The sequence below is a fragment of the Talpa occidentalis genome, unplaced genomic scaffold, assembly GCF_014898055.3.
Source record: "Talpa occidentalis isolate TD23 unplaced genomic scaffold, MPIMG_talOcc4v2.1 talOcc4.15, whole genome shotgun sequence".
NCBI classification, from domain to species: Eukaryota; Metazoa; Chordata; class Mammalia; order Eulipotyphla; family Talpidae; genus Talpa; species Talpa occidentalis.
The window spans coordinates 56,775,730-56,791,698 of NW_023601543.1; the positions used below are offsets into that span (position 1 = coordinate 56,775,730).

The 15,969-nt window shown below is 42.5% G+C and overlaps 1 pseudogene; it reads left to right on the plus strand.

Annotated features, from left to right (window-relative positions):
- Positions 1-2,881, plus strand: part of LOC119245668 (splicing factor, proline- and glutamine-rich-like) — a 72,008-nt pseudogene extending 69,127 nt beyond the window's left edge.
- The last annotated feature ends 13,088 nt before the right edge of the window (positions 2,882-15,969 follow it).

Below are 15,969 nucleotides of genomic sequence, written 5' to 3' on the forward strand. Positions count from 1 at the left end.
TGGTGGCTCAGGGGTTAAAGTCTCAGTGCTATTAGGCTATCGCCAGCCACTGTGGCACGAGTTCAATCCCCAGCCGGGGAGCTAACCCACATGGCTCAGCAGACCTCGCCTGTCTCACCCACTGCTCCCCTCAGCAGTGTATTTCAATCAATCTGCCTGTTCTCCCCACTCTGTCTCTGGGGAATCCTCTCACCCCCGCACCTCTGGCCTGTACCCCAGTTCTTGTATGCATAAATAAATCTTTAAAAAAAAAAAGGAAAGGAGCCTGCGTCATGGACCATTTTGTGTGAAGCAAGTAGCCGCCACATTCCCTGAGTCTCTTCCCTGCTTCTTTTTTTTATGATTTATTTATTTATGCATACAACAGCTGGGGTGCAGGCCAGAAGTGTGGGGGCTGAGAGGATTCACTAGAGACAGAGTGAGGAGCGGAGCAGGCAGACTGACTGAAATACACTGCTGAGAGGAGCAGCGGGTGAGATAGGAGAGGTCTGCTTCGCCATGTGCGTAGCTCCCTGACCAGCCAGGGATCGAACTCTTGCTGCAGAGGCTGCAGATTGCTTCATAGTGCGGTGCTTAACCCCTTGCACCACCAGGAAGGCCCTTTCTTCCCTGCTTCTGCCTTGACCACCCTTCGGTCCCAGACATGTCTCGGGATCAGTTCCAGAGCTAGGCGGTGACAGTGGCAGTGGCAGAGATGGCCTCCACGACTTCTGCTCCCCGCCACTTGGTATGGGACTCAATCAGAACTGCGGACCCATGGGTCCGGACCAGGACGGCCCCAAATCCCCAATCTCACTGACCGGGGCTAGGGAGGAAGAGAAGGGCGCCTGCCCAGTGTAGGAATCTGCAAGGACACGTGGCATAGGCTGCAGGCACATGCTATGTGGTTAATAATGTTTTCTTTGAACTAAAACTATTGTTTTGAACTGAAAGTCCTACCCCAGTAGTGCCTGAAGAAGTGTCGGACATTGAACAATCAGGAAAACAGGATGTTTTCCCACGCCCAGGAAAACAAGGTGTACCTGGGTCAAGATGACTGAAGAAGAGCAACAAACTCTGGGGACATGACAAAGACCAGGACACCATGTGATGGGCTGCTGTGGTGGGAGGTTCTCTTATGGTTAGATGTCTTTGTTTAGTTCCCTAGGAAAAGGCCAGCGTGTGATTAGATGTTAGAAAGGGTTTTGGGGGTAAAATACCCATTCTCTCCAATCACTGGCTTTCTGACAATAAAGTGTGTGTTATAGATTCAATTCCTGTCTCTGTTCAGTTGACTTCTAGCAGCAATAGGCAGCCCAATCTGGATTTCCTGGTTATACCACCTCCACTTCCACATCAACAGCCGCATCCAAGGACCTCGTTCCTCAGGGAACTGCCCGGCTCCCAGTGTAGGCGATGCTCCACTGGCCTCCTGCTCAGCGCCTCCGCCACTCCCCGGACATCTGGGGCCCCATGGGGCCAGGACTCACCCACTCCAGGATCCTCTGTCCCCTCAGTACCCCTGCCGCCAAGCGGCCGAGTCACCACCACACCTCCCCAGGCCTGTCCAGGACTCCAGCCTAAAGCTGAGCCCAGGATCCAGCTGTCCCAAAGGCGGCACAATGCCAGGCAGCCAAAGCCTAGCAGTCATCTGGGCCTAGGCACTCCTGGCAGCGGCATGAGGTGGCGGGGAGACCCACGGAGGCCGTCAGCACCACCCACCCTACCACCAGCCACACCACCAGGGGCCCCAATGGAGAGCCAGGGGAAGTTTTTGTCAACAAAGCCTAAAAATTTGGGTTTATTAAGCTTGAATCTAGAGCTTTGGCTGAAATTGCCAAAGCTGAACTTGATGATACACCTATGAGAGGTAGACAGCTTCAAATTTGCCTTGCCACACCTGCAGCTGTCCTCTCCATTCGAAATCTTTCACCCTATGTTCCCAACGAACTGTTGGAAGACGTCTTTAGCCACTTTGGTCCTATTGAAAGGGCTGTTGTAATTGTGGACAATTGTGGAAGATCTACAGGGAAAGGCATTGTTGAATTTGTTTCTAAAGCAGTAGCAAGAAAAACATTGGAAAGATGTAGTGAAGGTGTTTTCTTACCGACAACAACTCCCCAGCCAGTCATTGTGAAACCACTTGAACAATTAGATGATGAAGACGGTCTGCCTGAAAAACTGCACAGCAGAATGCAATGTCTCAAAAGGAAAGAGAAACCCCCTCCTCGCTCTGCCCAGCATGGCCCATTTGAGTCTGAATATTCACAGTGATGGAAGTTCTTGAATGAAGTGGAAAAACAGCAAAAGGAATAAGTTGGAAAAAAACATGAAAGGTGCAAAAGGCAAATTGGAAAATGAAATGGAAAATGACTATCATGAGCACCAGGTGACTCTTTTGCGTGAAAATCTGATGAGAAGCCAGGAAGAATTAAGACACATGGAAGAAATGCAGAAACGTAAAGAAATGCTATTAAAACAAGAGAAAGAATGACCTATTGTAGACAGGAAGAAGAAATGATTCGTCAGCATGAGATGGAAGAACAAATGAGACATCAGAAGAGGAAGTTATCTGGATAGGCTCCATGGATCCTAGAGAAAGAGATATGAGGACGGGTGATGGAGGAGCAATGAACTTGGGCGATCCTTATGGTTCAGGAGACCAGAAGTTTCCACCTTTAGGTGGTGGTGGTGGCATAGGTTGTGAAGCTAATCCTGGAGTTTCACCATCAGCCATGAGTGGCTCCATGATGGGAAGTGACGTGTGTGCTGAGTGCTTTGGGCAGGGAGATGCGGGGTCTACGGGTGCACAGGGCCCCAGAGGAACGGGGCGGGAACTCTGGCAGGATATGGCAGAGGGAGAAAAGAGTATGAAGGCCCAAACAAAAAGCCCCAATTTTAGATGTACTATCTAGGCTTCCATTCTAGTTTGTTTTCATCTTTTTTTTTGTTTAGATACCAGACTTTTAAATTCTTGCATTTTAATAAGAATGTGCCTTTTTATGGATGTTAGTAGTTTATTGACCTGATATTTGTAAATAGTCCATCTGGTAGTTTGAAAAGGAGTCTGTGTTTGAAAAGGAATTTTTTTTTCCTTTTTATTTCCTTTTTTTAAAACTGTATAATGTCCCTCAAGTTGTGGCACTGTACCTTGTGCCACTGAGTTCCAAAGTGTGCCATTTTTTTTTTTTTTTACTGTGCTTCAAATAAATAGAAAAAAATAGTTATAACATTGATCTTCAACTTTGCCTGTTAGGCTATAGGGATTCTGCTTTGAAAGCATAAGAGTGTCCTAGGTCTTCCAATAGCATATGGCATTTCTGGGAAATACATTTGTAGAATAAATATTGCTCTCTACAAATAAGTACCCTTGTTTTTAAGAAGAAATGCATATTGCAGTAGTTCAATGATATGATTTGTTTGTCATTATAAGAAGCAAGCTGGTGTTAAGTAATTTTAAATGGTTATGTAAGCAAAGCTGAACTGTACATCTCCATTCAGGAATGGGTATTAAGATTATGAAATAGGTATAAGACTATTTGTATGGGGAGAAAGTGGGTATGACTAAATGGATCTTTTATTGGCCCTATGATCTATCATTTCCTTGAAAGTCTTGAAGAAAAAGTGGGAAGATCATTTTGTTACATTCCTCCATTCTTGTTTTTTTTAATAACAAGTCCCAAGCCCTACAAATGGCTTGGATTGAACCTTCACATTTGAATTAAAGATTGTTAAACATGAAAAGGAATGGCAACATACACAGAGTTGATCAAATTGCATTTTAAAAGCTGTTTTTAACTTCAATACCATAGAAGTTTAGATACTGCAATTGCCAGTCTTTGCTTATATAAAGACTGGTTATGTGGAGACAGACGACTGAGCTCAACACAGCTCTTGGAATATCCCCTCTAAAGGACACCGTATTCTTATCGGTCTGCACCCAGATGGTTTCCTCTGCCCTCCACAAGCCTGCATTAGAAACTCTGGGATCTGAGAAATTCGCAAGGTAAGTAGAATAGGACTAAGAAGAAATCCAGCAACTGGACGGGGGTGAATTGAAATGCAGCAGTCAAAGCATGAGGAGCAGAATATATAGTTGGTCCTTGAACAATGGATAGGAGTGCCAACCCCTCTTGCAGTTGAAAATCTTTGCATAACTGTTGACTCTCCCCCCACAAACTAAACTATAGTCATCCCTTGGTATCCAATGGGAACTGGTTTCAGGCCTCACCACGAACCCCAGAATCAGCGGGTGGTCAAGTTCCTTATAGACGCTCTGAGGGTTCCACATCTGTGAATTCAGCCAAGCATCTGCACTTGGTTGGTTGAATTTGAGAATGCTGAACTGGTGGGAAAGAAAAAAACTGTGAATAAGTGGACCTCACAGTTCTAACCCACATTATTTGAGGGTCAACTGTGTTTCCAGAAATTAGCAATGATGAAAAATAATTGAAATACACAAAATAAACAAAATGCTGTTTACTAACATGCATGACCAAGGTGTTCTGAAAGTCCTATTACTTTGAAGAACTAACACAAATTAAACCCATTGGGTTTTTTGCAAATAATATGGGACTATTGTTCTTTTGTGATGCTTTCCCTAAGGAAAAAAAATAAAAGCCACCACTTTTGTTGTTTTTTATGACCCTAATTTAGCTAATTTAATGATATGGCAAAGGCTATGTTAAAGCACAGATGAAGACAAAGGAAATAATCTAAGAAATGGAGACTGTGGACAAGATTGAAAAGAGTGGTTAGCAGTCATCCTTCCCTAATTTTGGTGTGAAAAGGACATTTAAAAGAGTATTCAGTATGAAAGAAAAGTCCAACTTATAGAAAGCTTTCTGTGAAAGACTTAATTAAGAATCTTTACTGACAGGTATAATCAAGAAGAAAAGATATTAAAAAGCATTTTTCCACATTTCATTTTGTCTAATCAGTGAAGTAAATGCAACTTAATTAGTGACACAATGACTGTGGCCAGGCTTTAATTTGGTAGCAGCATTTCCGTGTCATCAGCTCACAGATAGTGGTGGAATAGGAGACAGAAGAATCACGAAAATGAAACATTCACATAAATCCTAAAGCATACTCATAACTGAAAACTGAAAGCCTGTTTGTTTGTTTGTTTGTTTGTTTGTTTTACCCTAGGTCAACCCTGTGAGAAGCAGGATGAGGCACTCACTCCTGACAGTACCTTGGAGTCCTAAGAGTTCCCCCCGCTCAAGTGCCTCCTTTATGTGAGGCCACTGAATTTTTTGTTCTAACCATCAAGAGCCACAGTCTTTTTTACCAGTCTAAAGCAGAAAAACTTTTGATAAAAAATGCAGTTCTACAAGAAGGTGATCAGTTACCCTTAAAGCAAATGCTTAATAGTGAACTGCTTTCACCCTCTATGGATATAGGGGAACCAAAAAATGGCTTCACTAAACTACAAGAATGTGATTAAACCGTAGTCTGTGTGAATAGCGCCCCCTGGTGTTGTCTAGTTCACAACATGCACAGCCCAGCACGCAGGAGCCCTTTCCAGAAGTCTGATGCAAGAATGCTGCTGACATAACTGCTATGGCACTCTCAAAAGATTGAACTAATGCAGCTGCCTTGAAGATAGAGGGTTTATGATAACCAATGAAGATTATGGGGAGCATTAACAGGCCCTCCTCAATGATTTTGAGATTTTCAAATTAATCTTTCAGGAATGGAGCTGACACTACACCTAACAAGACAAGGAAAAGCTATCACTGCTAAAACTACCCTGTTTGATACTATTGATATATAGCTGAATGCATGTCATTATACATTTGTACAAACCCACAGAATGTACAGCACTAAGAATTACTTTGAATGGCTATGTCTTTTTTTTAAAAAAAAAAAGATTTATTTATTTATACAAGCACTGGATACAGTCACAAGCTAGGGAGGGTGAGAGAATTCACCAGAGCCAGAAACAGAACAGATTGACAAAATACACTACTGAGGGGAGCAGCAGGCACAGTAGGAGAGGTCTGTTGCACCATGCGGGACCCTCGCCCAGTGGCCAGGGATCAAACCTGCACTGCAGAGGCTGCGAGCAGCTTTGCAGCCCAGCGCTCAACCACTGCACCACCAGGGGAGGCCCTTGAATGGTTATGTCTTAAGGTAGGTTTATCAAAGTAACATATGTACCACTCTGGTGGGAGTTGTTTATAGCGGGGGAGGCCGTGGATATGTAAGGTTAGGGTGTATATGGGAAATCTCTGTACTTACTGCTCAATTTTGCTATAAACCTAAAGTCTAATTTTTTAAAAATTGTTTAAATACTGTCCCCAAACAGTATTTTCAATCAGGAATCATGTGTTTTATTCTCTTGAAACTTATGGAATAGCAAACTACTATTTTAGTCACAATATCTTATTTGTGTATTATGTTAGATTCTCAAGTCCATTTAGCATTTAATTTTATTTTCCCAGTATGGGTTGTTGTTGCTCATAGTTAAATATTACCAGTCCTGGGCATCCCTGGTGGTGCAAGGGGTGAAGCACAGCACTGTGAAGCAATCTGCAGCCTCTGCAGCACAAGTTTGAACTCCGGCCAGGCAGGGAGCTACCCATGTGGCGCAGCAGTCCTGTCCTTTCTTGCCTGCTGCTCCCCTCAGCAGTGTGTTTCACTCAGTCTGCCTGTTCTGTTACCCACTCTGTCTCTGGTGAATCCTCTCACCCTCCCACACCTCTGGCCTGTACCACACTCTTATATGCATAAATAAATAAATATTTTTAAAAGTTACCAGTCCTGAATGATAGGGGATGAAGCTGGAACCAGTTAGGCTGATGGGACTTCTCTGTGGTTCCACAGTCAGTTGAAACAGCACTTCAACACGAATCCACATTTCTGCCTCCTGATCCAGTGTATTTCCCTTCACAACATTACCTCCAGGTTCTGCCAAACACAGCGTCCAAATGAGATTTCATTTGGGCAGAAAAGAGGCATACATGTGTTTTAGAATATCAAGCCACATGCCAAACCAATCTTGTTCTCCAGGAAGGAGAGGAACAAGCACTTCTATAATTCTGTCATTATGTGGTAAAGGATTATCTCAGCACATCTGGGTTATGCAACTAGTGCACACCTCAAAGAAAGTTTTGGTTCCCTCACCCACAGCTCCTGAGAAAGAACCTCTAAGCCCTCAGAATATACTGCCTCTTTAGAGTGCCTTTGCTTCCATACCTTAGCTATTATAAATAGTGATTATCAGAGGCCTTGGCCATGCCAGATAGTTTATGCTAACAATGTGATTTTGGGGGCGATATGGTAATCAGCTGGAAGACTGGAGACTGATGTCCAATGCCTATGTGACTTCCCAGTAAAAACCATGTACACCAAGGTTCCAGGGAGGTTCCCTAGTTGACAGTACTGCATATATGTTGCCACATATCATTACTCTCAACTCCATTAAGAACAACTAAAAACCTGCACCTGGTCATTTCTGGACTCTGCCCTATGAGCCTTTTTCCATTGTTAATTTAAGTCTGTATCCCTTGATTTCTCTCATATATGGAATATAGAGAAACAAAACAAAGGAACGGACAAAACTAAACCAAAACAAACTCTAGAAATATGACTGAAGAATTGAGACAATTGGTGGGGGGGATGTGAGTGAGGGTGGGAAGAAATGGGCTAGAGGGCCCAATGGTCTACGGTAAAGGATTATGGGTGCTTTTGTGGTGGGTGGGATGCGATAATATACATCTAAATCATATACAGTGTTGTAAACAAATATTACTTCAATAAAAATTTTTTAATTAAAAAATCTTTAACCTTTCACTGTAACATACCATAACCATGATTATAATAGCTTTGCTGAGCTTTGTGAGTCTTCTAGTTAACTATTGAAACTAAAAGTAGTCTTGGAGACCATGACTGGTGGGCAAGATCACTTATAAAGTCAGACTGTTGTTTGCTTAGCAAAATTCAGACATTTATGCACTCCTGCCCCCACCATCCACGCAAACTCAGGAATTCTAGAATGTGCCCTTCAACCAAGACTCATACCAGAAAGTCCAGAGAGTATCTGGGTTCTCACTGCACCCCATGTGTCCATGTTTCCCCGTCCCAGCCACTAACCCCCTGTGACCTCCCTAAGAGGTATCTCCCTCCAGCAAGTTAATCAGGGACCAGTCTCCTGTGGCATCCTGCCCAAGATAAGGAGTCAGTGTCACTATTAAGCAGTTAAGAAGCAAACACCACATCATACCTCCAGTTTTAGATGAATGGTTCTAAGAAGGGCAGTGGCATCCCTACCTAGTGACACATGGGGCTACTAGTGGCCTGTGGACAGGTGATCTGCAGTCTCACTAGTCCCTTTCCCAGCTGCAGCACAGCATGTTGACCAGCTGTCTCATTAGCTCATATAGTGCAGCCTGGGAGCTGTGGGGCATGTGCCCCATCCAGGAATGGCCTTCTTGACTAGGCTGGATTGTAAACCCTTTGTTTTCCCAGCCCCAGCTTGTTAATATGAATGGTCTAGCCCTGCTTGTAGCCCCCAAATATTATCACTGGCAAATGTAAGTACCATTTTGTTTGTTTTCTAACAAGTCATAAAAATGTTACACCTGCGTATCCTGGCCAGACCCTGATGCTGACCTTTCTTCAGTTCATTTTATGGTGTCCACATGTCTGCCTCCGGGGCCTTACCTCTTTTCACCTGATGTTACAGAGCATTTTGGCCTGGTTTCCCATGGACTGTTTCCTCAGGGGACTCTGTCTGGAGGACCTGAGACGGGAATTTGCGTATATTTCCACATTTGTAAAGAGAAAGTAGAACCAAAATATAAAGGAATTTGAGATTTCTGCCTCACAACAATCCCATAAAGCTGGCATTTTTATCCCAATATTTTCATGAGGCAAGTCCCAAGATTCTGGTTAAGCAACTTGCACCATGTGGTACACGCTGTAAGTGCCAGGCCTGGGATTCAAGCCCAGGCCCTATGTGGTTAAATTCCAAGTGCTTAAATATTGCCTCTCACTGTGAACAACCTATGCGAGGTTCTCCATTAACCAAGTGGCCTAGTGCAGGAGGAGATTAGATTCTAGGTCCAGGTGGCCCTGGGGTTTTACTCTTCTTCCTCTTACTGTCGCCCTTCAAGACCTTCCTGGAAAACAGCTGAACCGGGTATCATCTTTGCAACCCCAAAGCAGTTTGCTCATCTTGTGCTACTGTTGTGAAGATATATATATGAGACTTAGCTGGTACTATATCAGATTCCTGGGTTGGGACTTGCCTTATTCACCTTAGTGTCTTCAGCTCCTGGCATTATGCCTGCACACTATTAGTACTCCATAATGAACCTATCTAATAACAAACTACCTTGAACCACACCTAGAACGCTCCAGAACTAAGTATAATTATAGTAAATGGCTTAAGGACTTTGGGAACTAGCAAAGTTTCAGAGGTTGTCATTCCAAGTTGGCCAGCTATTTGGGGCACTTTGATTTATTTGACCCTTGTTTTCTCATCTGTAAATTCTGAACTCAGTGTTGTCATGAGAGTTAAAGGAAGAAGTTATGCAAAAACCCAGCACAATATCCAGCACATATTGGAACTCAACAAAATGAATACTCCTTTTCTCCTGCCTTCCCAGTGAATGTTACTTTAAGGGTACCCTTGGAAGGTAGAAGCCCTTTAGAAACCTATTGTAGAAACTTTAAGGACCCAGAGCTTCCTTGGGTCTCTGCTATTTGGCCACAAGGTCAGTAGTCTAAGGTCGTTAATGTACTTACAGTCTTAACAAACTAATAGACGACCCAAAGATGCTCCAATAACACAAGCAAAGGAACAATTTATTCTGTGAATTTGAGTGCTATCAACAGGCAATGTGAACAGCTCAGATTCAACTGCACACTGGCTTCCTTCTCCATGGCGGGGTGGATTTGGGCGGAAATCATCTGAAGGACTGCCTTTGCCCCCCAAGTATTCACTAAAACACAGCATTCATTTCATGGACAGAGAAACTATACTAAAAGATATTCGTTTAACCTCCTGGAAAATAATTAAAAAAATAAAATAAAACAGAAAACCTCAGACACTATCATGAACTTCCTCTAGAGTAAAGCTGAAAGACGATCTTGAAGTCTCCAAATTTTCCACCTTCTCAGCATATTTAAAGAAAACATTAGTGCTGTTTAAATCATCTAGGCATCAAATAGAAATCAAAGTTTTTCAGTTGCGCATTTCTTCCCTTTTTCAAAAAAAAAAAAAAAAGATATCGATGTAATAATGGTAAGAATTTTTTGGTGTCCATTCTCCAAATATCAGATATGCTTATGTTTCTTAAACATTAGCATTTTGTACTTATGTAAAACAGAAAAACAAAAAGGTCAGAATCCCTATTTTCCATTGCAAAAAGTGATGCAACTGGGGAGTCACAACTTCCTTCATTCATTTGTTTTTCAAGCTGTTTCTCTGCACATAACACTGTGCTCTTCCAGGCCCCAGATCAGGCAAACTTCCTGGAGGAGGTGGTGCAGTGAGGTTTTGTGGGAAAGCTGGTACTGATGGGGTGCAGAAGCTGGGGAGAAAAATGAAAATGAGGACACCTGGCCTGCCTGAATCACAAAAGTTATTTTAGAAATTATGTAGAAGGCATTACATTTAAAATAGTGGACCATACAAATAAAATAGTTTAATCCAATAAGGAAGAAAAATGAGATTGTGATCAGCATGAGGCTGTAAGTGCTGTACACCAAATTCTCAGATTACATATAGGTCCTCCACGAGGCAACAGAGTGAAAAATCACTCCTTACCTTGGTAGCTGGAGAATAACCCTTGTCAGAATTGGGACTGGAATGAGATCTTTCATTTGTCCTGATCTTTTAACCTTTGGGTCAGTGTGTATTATTCCAGGACATCCACACTAGAGCCTATGATTTGCTGAAGTATAAAGAGAGGGATGTTAGCCTCCATTTTACATGTAGAGAAGTCAAGGTCAAAGGAGGCAAGTTTGATGACTTACTCAACGTCACGAAGCAAGCCAGACCAGGAGGTGAGACTCCATACAGCAATGGAGCTGAATTGACAGCCAGCAACTGAACATTTAAGAAGTGGGTAAAATTCTTATTTGTATACTTCAGCCATGATTTTGTGGAGGAGGATACAGAAAGGAAATGGAGTCTGAAATGCTTATAGAGTTCAGTCAACAACTGAATGTCTCGCCCCGCCCAAGTACTGCGAATTCCCAGCACACTAAATTCTCCTGTAACCTGAGCCACTGATTGCTCTTTTTTCCCCCAAATTATGTTTATTGAGGTAAAGCAGATTTCCATCTTTGTATCTGTTCCAGGGGTTGTAATTCCAGAATCCTTTGGAAGGAACTAGGCACTAGGCAAGGAGCCGGGAGACCTCAGATCTATTCTTACTTTGAGACTCCTGTGCTGTGACCCTGGACAAGTCCCTAAAATTACCTAAGATCAACCTTCCCTTAAGTAAAATGGGAAATATATCCATAACTCTTTGCCTCACCAAATGAGTAATATATGCTGACACAAATGACTGAAGTGCAATACAGACACAAGGTAATTCCATAAGACTCCTGCCTATAGGTGCTGCTTTAAGACAGAATAATGCATGTAATAATCAGTGAAACAAAATTCTAACCAGTGCTCTAGAGATGATGCAGAAGCGAGAACACATCCCTTCATTGCAGGACAGCCCTCAAGCTGTGAAGTGATGGGTAAACCCAGGCAAGGTCACCATGGCTGGAGTATCCAGTGATGAAGACTGAAGCCTCAGTCCCCATCCCAGGCGATGCAGAATTGTAGAGGAAATGGAAATGGTGTGTTAGGTCAGCAATAAAGGGGAAAGCAAAGCATGAAGGAAATCCCTTTCCTGTTAGGAGACAGTATGTCAACCCATAAGAGCAGAACTTTGTGAGCTTCCCATCATGCTCCAGGGCCACATTCCCTGAAGACACCATAGACACTTGCTGAGTGACTAAACAGAGAAGCTGTGGTACGAGCAAGGAAAGGGGATGAGAGCACGATGGTGGTCTTCCTGGCAGGTGCCATGGGTGTTTTGTCCTTGACAAGTAACTGCAGCTTCTGATAGCTTTCTCCATGGCAAGGGAAGGATTGCTGCTATGGAAGCAGGAGTGCACGTTAGACAGTTTCACAACAACTCTTCTTAAGCTTTTTTGGTCTTAAACAAAGTCTCTTAGACCTCCAAGGACAAAAGAAAGCATGAGTAACCAATGGGACAGAGGATCTGCATCAGCAGGTATGGCTGAGGCATGGATGTAATTGGAGGAAAGTGTCCAGATGCAAGCTTTTGCTGCATTTGCTGTACTGTGTCTATTAATCCATTGGGATCATAATACTAACAACAGCGAGGTGGAGTGGGACTTCTGAAATGAGAGTGTGAGAAGCTAGATGGACCCTCTCACCAATAGCAAAAAAAGAAAAACATTTAACCCAAGAAAATTATAAATCACGACCATTTAAAATTTCCTGAAGTTAATCTAAGGTAATACAGCGAAGCAAGAGGCATTTATTCAAAAAAAATCTAATAAACTTAGTGAAAGCAGTGGGAATGTATGGCATATGTGCTAGAACCTTCTTTCTTTACAGAAACTCTAACTCCAGGAAAGTGCAACGAAGAAGATGGGGGCCTCCTTTACCCATAATTCCCAACTTTAAGGTTACAGTTTCACCCTGGAAAGGATGAGTTGCAGGCAACTCTTATCCCTATCCCCACCCCCACCACCAATTCTTTGTTAACAGAAGCTCTATTCCATGGCATAGAAGGCCAGGGCTCCTTCCCCCAACCCAGCCCTAATCATAGGGTGGAGCCTGCACCTCAGGCAAGGCAATACTGGGGTACCAATAGGAGCCCCTATACCTAGACTGCACCTAGGAAACTAGAGGTTCTATGCAGGGTGGGGCAAACAAAGAAAATGGTGCCTACAGGCTCTATTAGCTCCCACTTGCAGGGCAGAGGTATCTTTTTGGAAGAAACAGGCCACCATCCTTGCCCCCAGTCCTAGTTCCAGTGCAGGAACAGAGAGGTTCTGCCCAAGTAAAAATAGGCAAGACTAGAGGACAGATAGTTCTACAGTTCTGCTGAGGGGCTGAATTTATTTAGGACAGAGTATGGAGTATAAGAGACCGAAAATTCACCCCAAATTATGGGTCTTTAATATATTTGGTATATGGACTTTGTGCTGATTATTTTGAGAAACAGTGAACAACATGAGAAACTCTGAAAACAGACTAAAAATGAGAAGTTACCCTTTTGTAAGAGAAATGTACAGTAGAGACTGCACATTGAGAGGGAAATATGCATCATACAATTAGTCCAGGCAAGACATTAAACAAGTTAACAAAAACCCAGCAACATCAAGAAGCCTCAGATGCAGTGTGGAGCTAATTAGAATCCAGAGTTGCTACAGTATATTACCTGAAATGCCTAGTGTTCCACAGAAAAATTGTAAGACATGCAAAGAAAATGGTGTGATTCTTGCATACTTTTTTAAGTAAAAAAGTTTAAAAAAATAGCACAAACTACTTTAGGAATCAGATGTGGGATTTAGCAGACAAAAGACCTCAAAACAACTATCATAAATATGTTCAAAAAGTTAAAGGAGACAAAATTTATGCAATTAAATAAGTTTTATGACAATGATTCCTTAAACAGATAGCATCAGTAAAGAGGTAGAAATTATTTAAAAGAATCAAATGGAAATTCTGAAATTGAAAATGCAATAACTGAAATGAAAAAACTCACTAGAGAGACTCAACAGTAGATTTGAGCTGACAGAAAAAAAGAAATCAGTGATTCTTTTAAAAACAGATCATTCAGGGCCTCCCTGGTGGCTCAAGGGGTTAGGCACCACACTATGAAGCTATCAGCAGCCACTGCAGCACAAGTTCAATCTCCGGCCAGGGAGTTACCCAAATGGCACAGCAGACCTCTCCTACCTCTCCCGCTGCTCCCCTCAGCAGTGTATTTCAGTCAATCTGCCTGTTCTGCTCCCTACTCTATCTCTGGTGAATCCTCTCAACCCCCGCACCTCTGGCCTGTACCCCAGTTTTTGTATGTATAAATAAATAAATCTTTAAAAATAAATAAATAAATAAAAACAGATCATTCAACTACAAAGAGCTCACATGACTCAACAAAAACAAAGTAAACAATCTAGTAAAAAAAAAAAGAAATGGGCAGAAGAGCTAAAAAGACACTTCTCCAAAGAGAAAATGAAAATGGCCAACAGGTATATGAAAAAACGTTCAGCATCACTTGTAATCAGGGAAATGCAAATCAAAACCACAATGAGATACCATCTTACGGCAGTGAGAATGGCACATATTAAAAAAAAAAAAAAAAAAAAAAACAGGAAACAACAAATGCTGGTGAGGATATAGAGAAAAAGGAACTCTCCTACACTGCTGGTGGGAATGCAAACTGGTCCAACCACTATGGAAAGCTGTGTGGAGGTTTCTCACACTACTGAAAATGGAGCTACCATGTAACCCAGCAATTCCACTCCTAAGAATCTACCCAAAGGACACAAAAACATTAATTCAAAAGGATACCTGTGGGCCTCCCTGGTGGTGCAGGCAGTTAAGCACAGCGCTGTGAGGCTGTCTGCAGCCCCTGCAGTGCAGGTTCGAACCTGGCTGGCTGGGGAGATACCCACATGGTGCGGCAGACCTCTCTTGTCTTGCCCACTGCTCCCCTCACAGTGTATTTCGGTCAGTCTGCCTGTTCTGTTCCCTGCTCTGTATCTGGTGAGTCCTCTCACCCTCCTACACATCTGGCCAGTACCCTGGTTCTTGTATGCATAAATAAATAAATCTTTTAAAAAGGATACCTGCACCCCTATGTTTATTGCAGCACTATTTAAATAGGTAAGATATGGAAGCACCCCAAATGACCAAAAATTGGTGACAGGATCAAGAAGATGTGTTGTAACATACATAATGGAATACTACCCAGCAATCAAAAAAGATAAACTCATGCCATTCCCAGCAACATGGATAGAGCTAGAAGGGGTTATGCTCTGTGTAATAAGCCAGAAAGATAAAGGAAAATTATCAGATGGTTTCACTTATAGGAGGAATGTAAAGGAACCAAATAAGGGATTAGGAAAAAATAATTATAATAAATTAAAAAACAAAATTAGGGCCTCCCTGGTGGTGCAAGGGGTTAAGACACAACCTATGAATGTATCCACAGCCACTCCAGCACCAGTTCGATCCCCAGCCAGGGAGCTACCCACATGGTGCAGCAGACCTCTCCTAACAGGCCTGCTGCTCCCCTCAGCAATATATTTCAGTCAATCCACCTGTTCTTCTCCCCACTCTGTCTCTGATGAATCCTCTCACCGCCCCCACAACTCTGGCCTGTACCCCAGTTCTTGTATGTATAAATAAATAAATCTTAACAGGCTACTATAAATCAGAGACATTCTGCAGGGGAGGAGGAGGGAGAGGGATCAGATCAGGAGAAGGAAGAGCACAAGGGACTATGGGGATGGTGCACAGGTGAATTGGTGGTGGGAATTTTATGGAGACTACACCTGAGAGGAGAAAGCATACATTGTACAAAAAGAAAGAATGCTGTAAAAAAAAATTATATATATATATATATATATTATATATATCAGATCATTCAAGATTATACAATTTGAGGAACAGAAAGAATAAAAAATGAATGAAAAAATGATCAGAGTCTCAGAGGCCCACTGGGCACAATGAAATGTACCAACCACACATAAAGTGGAGCACTAGAAGGAGAGGGGAGATGAAGAGAAAAAATCATTTAAAGAAATAACAACTGACATCTTGCCAGCTGTGCCACAAACCATTGATCTACCACATCAAAAAGCTCAACAAATTCCAGAGGAGAAACACAAAGAAATGCACACCTAGGCACATCACAGTAAAAACACTGACAGTCAAAGTCAAAGAGAAAATCTTGAAAGCAGCAAAAGAAATGAGTGCACTCCATTCTCATGATA